A 16,445-nucleotide genomic window follows, 5' to 3' on the forward strand; every position below is an offset into this window, starting at 1 on the left:
TTTCCTCTCCCTCCCTTTGTCTGTCTTGACAATTTAGCTTGCACTCTCTCTCACTATGTAGTTGTATAGTGTCTAACACAACGTGGGCCAAGATCTTAATTTGGACCTCTATGCAGGACTATTTCTTTGGGGTGTTAATAAATGCCACTCTTGGTGCTGTAGTCATTTGCTCCTGCAAAACTGCCCTCTCAGCTGATCATAGGCAAGTTTAAACCCATGACCAATAATATATTTAAATACTATCTTTGTACACTATATAGTCACAATGAAAGCTTCGGTAATGTTTGTACAGAGCTCTGAATACACAAGGAGGTACAGAAGTGTGGATCTATATCTAGATAAGTCATACACATATTCTTGGTGTTGAACATCTGTACAGATACTGTGGAGTCATTCCACCAGTTGTAAATGATAGAGTACAAAATGAAAAATCTGTTTACCAGACAAAATACCTGGCAATCACTGCCATGCTGTGCTATTTGCTGTTATATTCAGCTCAGACACTGGCCCAATTGAAGCCTAGACAGCTCAGACAGAAAAAACAAGAGACAGGATGCTAAGCAATTTAAATGTTTGTTTGTTTTTCCTCCCTTCCACCCCTTATCCACCTTTCCCAAGCAGTCACTAAACCAAAGCACTTAGTTGAGAACAAAAGCCCAGTCTGACCCATCTCCTCTCATGGAAAACAAACAAACACCTCTGGGCTGCATAAGAGGCATATCTGTCATTAATACCAGTGCAAATGCAGCAGGTGGATTACAAATTTTAATAGTCTATAGACAGTGTGGTTCTGTTAAAAAAATTGACTATGGAAAAATGGTGCCCTCATACTCAGACCTGATCCTTGTGTGTGTTTCGGAGATATAGCTGATGACTGTATGTGACAAAAATAAATGTTTACTTTTCTCACTTCTGCGTTGGCGCTGCAGATATGAGCACAAGCTGGAATCTGTGGCCCTGATTCTGCAAAGGTGTACATGCTTCTTATACGCACCGTAAATTGTCCCATTACATCATAACGTTAAGCATGCATTAAAGCGTTTTCAGGATTAGCGCCTAAGGCAGTTCAGTTTATGACTCCCATCCCATGGGAGCAAAAAAGAAGAACGTAGTAAGGAATTGACCATATTTTTTGTGATTTCCTCTCCTCCCCCTCCGCCCAGTTTTTCAACCAGCTTTAGAAACTGAAAGGAGAGTGTAAATGGCATACATTACAGAAGGCAATCCTTCAGGCATAAAGAGAGAGAGCGCACCAACACTCAGGACTTGTCTACACCAGTGGCCGGATTGACGGGCAGCGATCAATCCAGCAGGGGGTCAATTTATTGTGTCTAGTATACACACGATAAATCAACCGCCGATGGTTCTAGCATTGACTCCGGTACTCCACCTCTATGAGAAGCGCAAGGGGAATCAACGGGAGACCCTGTGGACACACCGCAGTGAAGACACCACGGTAAGTAGATCTAAGTATGTCGATTTCAGCTACGTTATTCACGTAGCTGAAGTTGCGTAACTTAGATCATCCCCACCATAGTGTAGACCAGCCCTCAGGCTTTACTCCTTCATCCACTTATACTGTCCTTTCCCTTCTAGCACTTTCTGAAAGTAGAGTGCACTGTCAGACCAGAACTCCCCCTATTGGAAGCTATCATAGCACATTCTACTTCATAGATCAATTTTTTTGGCACTTTGGTAGCACATTACAACATCTTTTTTTTTTTAAATGCTCCAGTTTAACTAGATCAAATTGAGTGGAACTATTTAGATCCATACAACTCCCGAATACCGACTCACTTGGGTAAGTTTAACCTTTGTTTAAATTGCTTTTGCTTACAAAAATAGATTACTGAATTAAACTCGACCCATTAAGCAAGGTTGAGGGGGATTTTCTTCTCCACAATCCCTACTACTTCCGACTGTGACTGTTTTATTGGGGGATAGACATCACTGACTGATAGTGGGAGCAACATGAAGACTAAGACCAACATTTGCCTTTCGTTCTTGTTGCAGGCAGGAGGCGCTATTAAAAAGGCTTTGTTTCACTAGTGAAAAGTTGTTTGCTGGAAAATACCTGAGGGGGGTGACAAAGAGGGTTTTTTTTTCTTTTATTCCCCTCATGGCGAAATTGGGGTAGAGGTGGAGAACACAATTTCACCAGGGGCATCGTTTCATAAAAATTGCAGGGCAGGTGCTGCCAAGTTGTATCAGTATATAGAACATTATATGTGATTATATCATATCCTGTGGAGCTGGGGGAGGGGGGAACATATAGACCTATGGAAAATCTGGGAGAGACAAATGTTGCCCCCTAGCAAATAACACCCCTGAATTTCACGGCTGTCAAATGTTTTTTGATCACATTTTCCAAGCAAGGGCCACATTCTGTTTCATTGCCATGCTGTGAAGCTGTTCAGAAGAGGTAGAGTTTATGTTTGCAAACCAGACAGGCAGAAGCCTGTGGTGTGACAGCTTGCTCTGACAGCACTATCATACCTAGCTTTTATTCATAAATAAAACATTTGATCAAAGGGCACCTCAGCTAGATCTTAAGCTAAATCCATATTCATGACGAGTCTGTAAATTGCAGTTAAAATACCAACCCCTTATGCGTTGCCTAGCAGGAACAGCAGCTGTACTGTATGCCTTCGGTGCCATTGCATGAAAGCCATTCAAACTCGAGGAGAATCGTATGCACATCCCACGGGGGGTAGAAGGGAGGTTGGCGGAACAACCAAACTGGACAGGTGTCAGGAGACAGTCATGCTTACTTCTGCATACTCTAGCCCAAGCATGGAACAGCCCGCAGAGAGGTGCAAAAAGAAGATTCTACCTGCATGTTAACATAATCTTAGTCCCAACCTCATCCTGCAAATTCACTATTTCAATGAACATTCCTGCCAGGGAAGTCACTCACTGGAAATATCCATGGAATGCAAATACAGATCTGATGCAAAATGTGTGCAGCATTCTCCTGACCCTACAGGAAATATTGCATGGATTGTGTATTTCATTATATTGTGGCAGCACTTAGCGGTTCCATTGTGCTAAAGACTACAGACACATAACATTGGTCCCTGCCGCAAAGCACTTACAAACAAAGCATTTAATCGGTAGCACTCAGATCTTCAAAGGTATTTAGGTACCTAAACTCTCACTGATTTCAGGAAATTTGAGTATCTGGGCCAAGCTGCTTTATCTTTGACAGAGTTGTCCCTGGGTGGTTGAAACACATCCGCTTATCACACTGCTAGTTACTGGTGCCCTACATTACAACGAGCTCACTGAATTGCTCTTTAAAAATCTTAAGAATTCATGGGTGATGGAAATGGATTTGCTGAGCCCACCCAATGGTACACACATTATAATCATACATCCTCATCATATGAAAACAATGTTCTTATTCCATTTCAATGATATTGTGTCAGGTCTTAAAACCTGGGCAAATACAAAACTTATACTAGCTTGGGTTATTGATAGTAGAGGATATTTTACAGTGAACCTTCACATGAACTTATTTTTTCTCTCTCTCTGGCATTTAGATTTGCACTAAAAAAACCCATAAAATCCCTCATATTTTTCGTAATTATTTTACAGATTTGGTCCTATGCATAGAGTTTCCTCTACACTTCAGGGAAAACTGGATTCATACCGTCTCTGATAGACAAGAAGGATATATATTTAGAGAGAGCAAATGAAAATGGAAGAGACGTAGAAGACATCAAGCATAACAAATGTCTATGGATGAATGTTATTATAGAAGAAAATACTTAGTTCAATTAATTGGTCTTCTTCAGGATCAGTATGAGTTTTTTCAGTGAAAGGTGATATACATATTATAATTATAATAATTGTTTTTCAGCAAAGAAATATACCAAACATAAAGTGAATTACCATCTGTGATATGTAAGGAATAAACTATAATATATGCTCCATGGCATTTTTCCAGCATTATGGGCTATCACTCAACATTTTTAGTTAGATCATTGATGTGACATCAGAAAGTCATAATGCTATCGATTTGGTGTCAGATCAATGGTCTAACAAAGTTCTAGACTGACAGTTTGAGTGGATGGATTGCTACATTTCAATTGATACGTTTGCCTCCTTATCAAAACAATACACTGCCTAGCCTCAACATAACTGACTGTGCTGATTCTGAATGGTAGAAACATAGGTTATATTTTTGGAAACCAACTGCATCATTCCTCTGTTTGTTTTTCTCCTCTTTCTTTGACTCCTAGTCTCACAAAATATCAAAGAGGTGAAGAAGGAACATCACTTTCATCTCAGAGTGGACCCGCCTATAGTTTGATACTATAACCCAGTGGGTCAACAAGCCAGCCCAGTGCATCAAAGAACACTCACTAGTCACAGGATTTGTCTCTCTTTTCTTCAGGGTCTTAGTCTTGTCTCCCACATAAAACAGCTTAACATAAATCGCCATATAAACTCTATAGCCTTTTCCCTTTCCCAGGGTCTCTTGCAGGGGTCTAACTACCCTCTGCAGGTCTCACTGCTCCTCCTGCTGGGGTTAAGGCAAGTCTCTTTATTCCCTTCTGCTGGGATTTTCCTCTCAGACCATTTCTACATTACAAACTTTGTCAGGAGCAAATTATGTCAGCATTATGCCGCCACAGTGAGTATATCGCTTGTTTATGTGCACACTTGGCTCCTTGCAGTGGTGCTGCATATACACACCTGAAATCAATGCACAATGCAGTGCACCATGCATAGTATCCTAGTGTGCAACTCGCCACCATCCAGTGCACAGTCTTTTGGAAAGTTTTGGCAGTGCATGGTGGGAAAGACACAAGTCACACAATGGTGACTGGGACAAGGTGTCAGCATCCCAGCATGCAGCTTTCTCTATCCCATCGTGTCATCTATACCTCATACTTTTTGCACCATTTTAAAAAAATCCCACAAACTGAGTTCCTCCTTGAGTCCGCCAACTCTGACAGAAGCATGGACTCTGCACAGCTCTGTGGCAAGCACAGGATGCACTAGCCTCCGGTATTGGCAGAGCCACAAGAAGAACTGAATCAGTGGAGAATGTGATGAATTTGTGGAGGAAAGATTGCTGTGGGATGCAGCAAAAGCCAAATCAAGGTTGTTGGTAACATTCCCAGAGCAGCTGCAAATGGTGGAGCACTGCTTCTGTGCCTGAGAAATGAGAACTGACTGATAGGGTGCATCTTAATGCAGTTTGGGATTATGAGCACTGGCTGCAGAACTTCTGGATGTGCAAGGCTACATTTCTGGATCTGTGTGCCACGCTTACCTCAACCCTCCAGCACAGGGACACCAGAACGAGAGCTGCACTGACAGTGTGATTGCACAGTGGAAACTTGCAACATTAACTTGTTACCGGTCAATGGGAAATCAATTTGGAGTTGGAATATCCACTGTGGGATTGTTGTCCTGTAAGTGTGCAGGGTCATTAATCATCTCTTGCTACGCAGGACTGTGACTCTCAGCAATGTGCAGGACATAGTGGATAGATTTGCAGCAATGGGGTTCCTGAACTGTGGTGGAGGGAAAAATGTCATGCATATGCCTATTTTGGCTCCAGACCACCTTGCCTCAGAGTATAACAACAGAAAGATCTACTTTTCTGGTGGATCACTGGGGATGCTTCACCAACATCAGTGTTGGTGGTCAGGGAAGGTGCATGACGCTCTCATCTTTGAGAACACACGATTGATCAGAAAGCTACAAGCAGGGACTTTCTTTCCTGGCTGGTGAATTACCATGGGTGATGTTGAAATGCTAACAGTGCTCCTGGGGAACCCAGTTTTGCCCTGGCTCATGAAGCAACACACCAGCCACCTCAACTGTACCAAAGAAAGAATCAGCTGCCAGCTCAGCAGGTGAAGAATGAGAGTTGTCAATCTTCTACCAGGTGACCCTGGAACTATTCCCTTCTCCTGGGAAAGTGTGCTGAGTCTGCCATTGGGTACAGTTGAGCCACAACCCAACTCCTTTAAAGGGATGTCTTACTCTGCGACAGCACTTTGCACAGAACAACTGCATAACAGGGTTGTTATGTCATTGGAATGTGTGGAAATAAAATTAACAAACCCAGCCAAAGACATACTACTCATTCACTGAATTGCTAATATGGACATGTACAGAATACCATTTCTCCACTCCAATGCCAAAATCTACAGAATATCTGAATCTAGTGTAGTTCAGAAAACATGAGGGATCATGTAAGATGTTTAAAACACTGATGCCTGTTGAATTCTGAGCCCACTCCTGCTCTTTTGAGATCATGCCGTGCCAGACTACAGCAGCATCCTGTGACAAATGGTCTCTTTCACTTCCTCCAGTTACACAGGGAGGCTCAGTCTTTAGAGGAGCAAGGAGAAGCACCAGAAATTAGACTTTTCTCCAACAACGCTGAAGCTTTTCTATATGGCTAATCAGAAGCATCAAAAAACTCCACTGTGAATGATGAATTCCTGTTTGCATGAGTTCGTGTTCTACTCAGGATTACACGCTGTTCCTAGCAAAGTAAAGTACACATCTCACCATCCAATGGTAGCAAGAATTATTGGGTTCTTATGAGCTCTCTTGTTAGCGCTCTTCTTCAAATCCCACTCCTAAAAATAAAGCCATTCCGCATATATTTTTCCCAGGCAATCTCTGCTTGAGTGACATATCTGCAGAGGGCTCATGGTGACAGGCACAGGCATGAAGCATATGGCATATGCAAGAACACTGACAGAATGTAGCTTGGCGATGATCAAGGGTAGTCTGTTCACGTGTTAACCCTTTGACCACAACAACAACAGTAGTAACACTGAAAAAACAATTAGTAAAAATATAGCAGAAATCTTGCATTAATGATCCGATTTTAGTCTGTAAAGTGAATCTGATGATATAAAGTGTAATGGCTCATTTGTGGATGCAGAAGTTTACCTTCCATGTAACGTCAACAGCAATATCAAAGACCTCAGTGGACCCCATAGATTGTCAACACTACTTGGGATGGATATTTTGTTTGGTTGGTAGGGTTAGGGGGCAGAAGGGGATGTCAGAGTTGTGTCATTCTTAGGCTGGAAAGGCTTTTTAGGCTACCTCCTAGCAGCGGGAGGAGGTACACCTGTGAAAGACTCTTCTGGCACTGAGTTGGAATTGGCTAGTATGCAGTTATGGTTGTATGTCTGAACTGGTGTAACTGGAACTTATTGTGCTATAGATGCTGGACTATGGCACTGCCTCCACTCAGACATACCCCTTCTGCAGCTGCCAGCAGCACAATGGTTATTTGTATTCCAGTAGCACCTAGGCGCCATAGTCATGGTTGAAGACCCCGTTCTGCAAGGTGTGGTACAAACATAAGATGGTCATTGCCCCCAAAAGTTTATAATCTAATTAGCACCCTTTCTCCTGCTGTGCCCAGCCCCCAGCCTAATTATGATTCTGGTTTGTGCAGATGCCCTGGAGAAAGAATCCTTGTCACTTGCACAGGACCAGGTCTAATTGGGTCCTTGCAACATATTCGCAATGGCACAGTCCACTCTACAGCACTTCAGCAGCAGAAGGAGGCATCCAATGAAGTGGGCTGTAGCCCACAAAAGCTTATGCACAAATAAATGTGTTAGTCTCTAAGGTGCCACAAGGACTCTTGTTCCTTTAGCTCTCAGTGAGGCACCCACTGCACAAACTGATAGCATTGCTCACTCTAAAGGGTACACTCAGGTTCTGAGATCCTGACAGACTGTAATTTGCTACAGCAGTAGGAGCCTTTATGACGCATCATGCTGTTTTACAGTATGCCAAACCTGTCCACAGATTGGGATCTTACATACTAGACAGAAATGCCAGTGAATCAACATCTCTTTAGTATTCATGGCAAGAAGTTTTAGGTGACAGTTAACCTGTTAAAGGGAGGGAGATCTGCAAACAAACACTTTCGCTGCAACGCGATCCTATTCAGTAAGATGATCGTGAAGATGTAAGCAGGGTCTGAAAGAGCTCTCCCCGACAGCTAGTGATGAGCTGGGGAGGGGAAAAGCCACAGGACCAGACTGTATTTACATGAACACACCCACTCTGCCTACATATCCAGAAGACAGAGCTGTGTTGTCAAAGTGATCAACTTTGGCTGGTGTTTGGTTACAAATCACTTTAACATTGAATGCCGGGGTGATGAAATATTGCTATCCATTTCGTATGAGTAAAGGGCAGCAGAACTGTACTTAGCCTGTCCTGATTGAGGGGGTCACCCTAACCCTAACTGAATTTGCTAAGCAAGGGGTTTGGATGCCAGGGCCCCGTGAAGAACAAAAGGTGTGTGGGGACAGGTGTTCCTGGCTAGAGGTGTGGGCTTGTCCTAAGCATGGTTTAGCTGGTCTCTCACCACTGTTCAAAAATAAAACTAATTAAGAATTCCCTAGGAATCTTTTTCTTTTGTTAAGTGATCACTAGAGCTGAAATCATCTGGTGTGGGACACTATTTCTACCCAGCCTCCTACAGTAGTGAGGTTCCCCCACTCCAAACTGAAAATCAAGAGACTGACCTGCAGAGGTCACAGCAGAGAATCAGGTGGCAGCAGAAGATGATGGGGTGCCGTGGTGATGGCTGGCAGAGCAGGCAGCAAACAGAGCAGTGCCAGAGCAAGTGCCTGGATGGCAGAGTGAGCAAGGTGCCTTCCCCCTTCCTGGCCTGAGTGGGAGGTAAATTCACACAAATGCACCCCTGAACTCTGGGTCTTCACTGGCCAAGGACAATAACTGAGTGGGGTGTGGCGGAGGGAGAAGGGAGGGGCACATTAAAGGAAATTTTGATGGTTGGACTCAAGAATCTGAGGCAATAGACACTGCCCAACGTACTCTGGGGTGGATGTTTGGCTCATGGGTTTATGTTTATGAAACATGCTTGTGATTTTTTCCCAAATTAATGCTGGGTGACCTCCCTCCCTTTATTAAAAGTTTCTTTTCTACAGTCAGACTCTGTGCTTGAGAGATGGGAAATATTGACTCTTAGAGGCACTCAGGGGGTGGTGTGTAATTTTCCCAGGTTACACGGTGAGGTCTCAAAATGGTTCATTGTTGTACTGTTGTAAAGGGACTCCAAGATATTGAACCTGGACCTGATTGCTGCCGACTCCACCTGGCAGAAGGGTTACGAATATTAGACAGACATCCGCAAACTGGCTCTGACCCATTCAAGAATTAAAGTACAAACTTTGCTGAGCGATAGATACAGATGATTTGAGGCCACATTTTACACATGATCCTAGGTCCAAACCCATTCCACATTACAAAGAGGAAAAAGCAAAGCCATTGATTTTGGGTGCGTTTGATAATAGCAACCTGAATCTGACTCACACCTGTCCAAAGTCTGCAAAACCTAAACATGACTGAAGAGACTCTGGAAAAAGCAATCATCAAAGGTTCCAAATTTTGAGTAAGCTGGGATAAGCAATGCATCATAGTAGCTTGGGGAGACAAAGAATAGAGTCTGCTATTAACAGCACTATAGAAATCTAAACTAGTCTATTTAGATGTGATGCTCAGTGATCTAGAAATACGATAGATTAGACAGGATGCTCAAATGGTCTCAGATTAAGTGATTTGCCCAAAATCACACAGGTAGCCTGCTGCAGTGTAGCCAGTGTTTATTGTGCAGTAGGGACTGGATTATGGCGCTGTCAGATTATGGTAATCCCAGATTTCTAGTGTTCTCTTTCAATCCCTTAACCACCTCAGTGAATTGCTGATCATCACACACAAAGTGAATGGCAGAATTTGGAACAGAACCAGAGACTTGTGATTCCTAGTCCTGTGCTCTAACTGCTAGACATCCACCAGAATGTATGAAGATTTTTGCTAGATCTTCAATTAATCCCAACATCTAATTCCAGGCAGCCATTGTGCAAATCTGAGGGCAGAATTTTATTTTAACTGCTGGAAATGTCTGTGTCACTCATTTTTTTGTTAGTTCCTATTGATTTTCATGGCAATTCTTTTAACAATTATTAATTGTTTATTATTATTATTATTACTTTAAGGGTCAGATTTAGCTGCTGTGCATGGAATGCAATAAAAGCTCCCGTATTCCTAGAAACATAAGAATTGCCATACTGGATCAGAAAAGTGGTCTGTTCAGCCATTGATAGTGGCCAGTACTAGCTGCTCCTAAGGAAGGTGAAGGAAACCCTGCAGTTATTACCACAACCACATTTTCTTCCTAACTCCCATTAGGCAGAGGTTGTCTTATGACCTGAAGCATGACAGTTTATCCTTTGGAAAACTCTCCCTGCCCCCACCCACTATAACTCTGCATGTGCTCATTATTTGTGTGTGCCCAGTTTAGGTGTTCTTGAGGAGGAGGGGGGTAGAAGTCCATAAGCTTCACAATAAGATATTTTAAAGGTGACATTGAGTGTGTGGGGGGAAATAGCTGAAAGGATAGCCTCAGAATCATAGTAGTCATGGATTTTTAAGTGCCTGTGGTTATCATATCTTTAAGAATCGACAAATATTCCAGAGGATTCCAACCTTAATATCACTCAATGTGTTTTAGCAGCTCTGTGTTAAAAGTAGGGCTGTCGATTAATCACAGTTAACCCACGCGATTAACTCAAAAAAATGAATTGCGATAAAAAAAATGAATTGCAATAAATTGTAGTTTTAATTTCACTATTAAATAATGGAATACCAATTAAGATTTACTAAATATTTTGGATGTTTTTCTACATTTTCATATGTATTGTATTCCGTGTTGTAATTGAAATCAAAGTGTATATTATTTTTGTTTACAAATATTTACACTGAAAAAATGATAAAAATATAGTATTTTCCAATTCACCTCATACAAGTACTGTAGTGCAAACTCTTTGTCATGAAAGTGCAACTTACACATATACTTTTTTTGTTACATGACTGCACTTAAAATCAACACAATGTAAAACTTTAGCGCCTACAAGTCCACTCAGTCCTACTTCTTGTTCAGCCAATCATGAAGACAAACAAGCTTGTTTAGATTTAAGGGAGATATTGCTGCCCTCTTCTTATTTACAATGTCACCAGAAAACGAGAACAGGCATTTGCATGGCCCTTTTGTAGCCGGCATTGCAAGGTATTTACGTGCCAGATACAACTTTTAGATAATGTTTTCACCTCTTAGCTCAGAGAGCCGAGAAGCCCCTTCATGCTTCGGCCACCATTCCAGAGGACATACTTCCATGCTGATGGCACTCATTAAGAAAATAAGCATTAATTAAATTAATTAAATTTCTGACTGACAGGCTTGGGGGGAGAGTTGTATGTTCCCTGCTCTGTTTTACCCGCATTCTGCCATATATTTCCTGTTATAGCAGTCTCGGATGAGGACACAGCACATGTTGTTCATTTTAAGAACACTTTCACTGCAGATTTCAAAAAATGCAAAGAAGGTATCAATGTGAGACTTCTAAAGGTAGCTACATCATTCAACCCAATATTTAAGAATCTGAAGTGGTTCCAAAATTTGAGAGGGATGAGGTGTGGAGCTTGCTTTCAGAAGTCTTAAAAGAGCAACACTCCAATGCAGAAACTACAGAACCCAAACCACCAAAAAGAAAATCAACCTTCTGCTGGTGGCATCTGACTCAGATAATGAAAATGAACATGTGTCAATCTGCACTGCTTTGGACTGTTATCGACCAGATTACATCATCAGAATGGATGCATGTCTTCTGAAATGGTGGTTGAAGCACAAAAGGGACGTATGAATTGTCATCACATCTGGCACGTAAATATCTTGCGATACTGGCTAAAACAGTGCCATGCAAATGCCTTTTCTCACTTTCAGGTGACATTGTAAACAAGAAGAAAGCAGTATTATCTCCTGCAAATGTAAACAAACTTGTTTGTCTGAGTGATTGGCTGAACAAGAAGTAGGACTGAGTGGACTTGCAGGCTCTAAAAATTTACTTTGTTTTATTTTTGAAAGCAAGTTTTTTTGTACATAATTCTACATTTATAAATTAAACTTTCATGATAAAGAGATTGCACTATAGTACTCGTATTAGGTGAATTGAAAAATACTATTTCTTTTGGGTTTTTTTATAGTGCAAATACTTGTAATAAAAAAATAAATATTAAGTGATAACTGTACACTTTGTATTCTGCGTTGTAATTGAAATCCATATATTTGAAAATGTAGAAAACATCCAGAAATATTTAAATAAATGGTATTCTGTTGTTGTTTAACAGTGCATTAATCACATGATTATTTTTTTTAATCGCTTGACAGCCCTAGTTAAAAGTAATTTTAAGCAGGGATTTATTTATGAACTACCCAGATTCAGGATGCCAGAGAAAGTTTCTAAAACTTGTGGGTCAAGGTAAATATTTAGCAAATGAAAATGCTAACTATGGAATATACTGAAGAGCCTACGAACAGAGCTAGCCAGGATCTGGGTTTTGTATTCCATGAAGTTCTTTCTCTCACTCTCGCTCTCCCAAGTTTTTGAGGTTTTGCTGGAAAAACAAAAGAGGGCAGCCAAAACTCAAAATTTTCAGTTGACCACCGACATTTTATTAAAAATGAAAACTTAGTAAAAAACATGGGCATTCCCCAGTGAAATTTCCATTTTCATAAAAACAAAACAAAACTATTTGTCCATCATTTCCCCCCTCCCCTCCAAATTTTTTTTTTTAAATTGACTAGCTATGTAGGGATAACATAATCTGGTTGGCAAACGGAACTTTTAGAGCCCAGAAATTTCACTGATATATCATGAAGTTGAAGATTAAGGAACAAATTTGTATAATCTATTACAATATGAAAACTCACGTTAATGTTAATTATGGTTATGAAGCAGTTAAACACTCAGAAATCAGCAAATTTAAACGTTAAGGTTGAACTGTAGGCATTATAGGACAATCTTTAATGATTTGAGCACAAACTGTTACTCATACAATAAATCATACTTTTCCCCCTATAAATTTAGCTGTAGATATTTAGCACCCTGTAGTACTGTGAATTATTTTGAGTATATCAGAATCCAAAGTAAGACGAGCTTTTATAATGTCAACAACCTTAGTCAACATTTGGAGTGAGTATATGATTATATTAATCAAAGGCATAGAAAAAGGTATTAAGATGAATAGAAAATGGGGGAATAACATTTGCTGTGCAAATGACACAATGCTGTTGCCTGATTCAGAAGAAGGTCAGATGAAGTTAGTGGAGAATATATCTGAATATATGTGGACAAGACAAAAAACTAATGGCTTTGTGCGAGAATACATGCAAGATTCCTGTGAACGACACAGCCATACAGCAAGTGAGAAATTATTGCTACTTCGGAAGCATCATTACAGAAAATAAAAGGTCAGATACTGTAGTCAGCACCAGAATAGCAAGCATGAAAGAGAAATCATGAAAGAATAAACATCTGATGAGAAGGGACATAAATCTGAAGACTAAATTCTGACTCTTAAAACTTATAATTGGTCTGTGTTAAATGATGGGAACATGGCCATTCAAACAATCGATCATAAAGAAACTACAATCATTCAAATTATGGTGCTACATAGGAATTCTAAAAATATCATGGATAGACCATGTTCCCAACAAAAAAGTATTGGAGATTATTGGAACTCAGCAAATGTTAGAGAATTTATGAAAAGAAATAAAATTATTTTCATGGCACATTTTAAGAGCTTCAATGGGTGATGCACGTTTATGGGCACTGGAAGGAAAAGTTGATGGCAAAAGAACACAATGCAGAAAAAAGATGATTCTTGGATGGATGATTTGATATCCTGGGTGGACCAAAAGGACTGTTCTGAGCAGAGGACCGTACAGAATGAGCTACCATAGTTGCAAATCTCCAATCTACTCGAGCTGCCATATTAGAAGAAAGTTATTTATATGAAAAGTAATATGCTTCAAAAGCTATGTCATGCCAGTTTTACACAAGTTTAGCTCCACTGGAGTCAATGATATTATCCCAGTATGAAACTGCAATAACACGGTGGTTAATCAGGCCTGGAATGTATCACTAGTGCTGGGGATAAATCATATAAATTTGAAACTGAGGGGGGGAAATCATATTTCAATTAAAGCTTTGTAAAAAAACATGTTTTCCTACATTTATTTGGTTAAGTTTTGTTGGTCTTTGAATCTATTTGATCAAAATGTATGGACATTTGAATTTTCTATATCTATTGTTGAAATTTCAAACAAAAATGGGGGAAAATTTTTGAACTTGTGGACCCTGCATGAGGGATTATTTCAGAGTGCAAAAAGCAAATATGTTTTTTCTAAGAAATTTAAGCCTTCAAGATTAGTAACCTACTTAACTCACATCCAAGTCAAAATGGCATATGTTTTTGTGTATACACAGAGACATAAGCCACATATGAGCCAGGTTTGTTTTTACAAGCACTAGCCAGGTGCTGAACCCACATCCTTCTACATCATAAACTAGATGTCTGCCCCTATGCAAGCACACCAAAATCTTAAATAAATGAAATTAATATATGTATACAAAAATATAGTAGACATTGGTGCATAAGTATCAAAGGATACAGAAAAATGGTATACAATATATCATTTGAGGAAATATTATGTGTCACTATTGAAGAGTGCTCTGTAATGAAGTGGGCAGAGTTAAGGCTAAATGTGCCACCTTTAATTTTCAAATGTCCCAACATTTAAGCCATTAAGTCTATGTCTAGACTTTGAGCTTGAAGTGTAATTTCCAGCTGGAGGAGACATACTTGAGCTAGCTCTGAACCAGCTAGCACACTAAAAATAGAAGTGAAAAAGTGGCAGTGCAAGAGATGGGTAGCTGCTCACGTACATACTTGGTATTTTAGAGAGGCTCATAAGCAGGGTGCCTAGTCCCTGCCACACTCATGCAGCTGCAGCTATTCTTTTATTTTTATCACGATAGATTGATCAGAGCAGGGGCCAGTATTCCTTGTCAAGCTGGAAATTACACTTCAAACTCAAAGTCTAGACCTACCCTCAGTGTGTACTAGTAATATTAATTTCATATATGTTGTATTTGAATTTTCCTGTTTTCAAGGTAGGGAAGGAGGAAGCACAAAATAAAGAGCAAAAGTCCAATACTAATAAATTGAAGAGATTACCTGCAGAGAACAAATGTTCAGAAACATGTGATAACAGGAACTTATGGTGAAAATAGTAACCAAAATTATAGCAATTGCCACAAACACATCCAATATAATATCAATTGTGTGTTTTTGTAATAAGGACTCTGGGCAAATTTCTGCCTTCAAGAGCTGGTTTCAGTATTTGGACAATTGCTGTTTTGTTGCTGCCATTACGATATGTATTAAGGAAGTGTGTCTGCCTGCACATGCTGTATTAACATTAGGACATACCTGTGCACAGTTACCCAGCAATGCCTTTACTGATTATTCCTTTCCTTTCTTTGGAAGTGTCAATTTTCTTTGGGAATGAAATGTTCTGATACAATCTGAGAAATCTGTGCTCTGTCAGGGGTGCTTAAGAAGTGCCCCTTTGTTTGATATCCACCTTACAGTACTCACTTGCAAAACACCATGTTTAAAAAAAAGTCTATATACACTGCACCTTGTTGCTTTGACATCTTGCAAATGCAGATGTGGCAACCTGATCCGACATGAAACTCGCAAACAGAAGCAGCACAGCTGACAAGATGCTTCATGGATCAATTACATTCTAGTCGACTGGCATATTCCTAGTTAACGTAGTGCTTGAATCTGAATTCATCCTTTGTTTACTGGCTGCTTGTTCTGCTGTCAGTAATGCTGTGCAGCACCATTAACCACCAGCATCGCAGAACTGATTTAAAGCACATGTGCAATGCAAGATGCAGAAGCTGTCTGCAGTGAGGTAATTATTCCCTCTGAGATATTACAAATCTTGTATTGTCTTTATAGAAACCTTGCACCCATCATCTCAACAAACTCAAAGGTTTATAAAATATGGCTTGGTAATGAGTATTCTAAATTAGATTTAACAACAACAACAAATGTAGCTTGCCAAGTATGAAGTATGAATGTATTTTAGAGGGTAGACAATGTTTTGGCATCTGAGAGCTCGTTCTCAGTCCTTTGTTAACAAATAAAAGTAAGACTTTCAGAATGATTGCAAAAATAATTCACAAATATCACAGACTGCTAACTGTAACAGACTCCCAGCTGCCTCAAGTCTGCTCTATTCAGTGCTCGGTTATGCAGCATGACCTGAAGCTCCAAAGGGCACCAAAGCTTGCAACAAAGTGATACAGGTCTCTTTGGCTTCATGGGTGAAAAGTGGGTATTCACCCAGGAAAGCGTATGCTCCAATACTTCTGTTCGTCTATAAGGTGCCACAGGACTCTGTGTTGCTTTTTACAGATCCAGACTAACACGGCTACCCCTCGGATATCTGAAACACAGAAATCAGAACACAATGGGGACAGATTCTCAGCTGGTGTAAATTG

The sequence above is a fragment of the Mauremys mutica genome, chromosome 5, assembly GCF_020497125.1.
Source record: "Mauremys mutica isolate MM-2020 ecotype Southern chromosome 5, ASM2049712v1, whole genome shotgun sequence".
Taxonomy (NCBI): Eukaryota; Metazoa; Chordata; order Testudines; family Geoemydidae; genus Mauremys; species Mauremys mutica.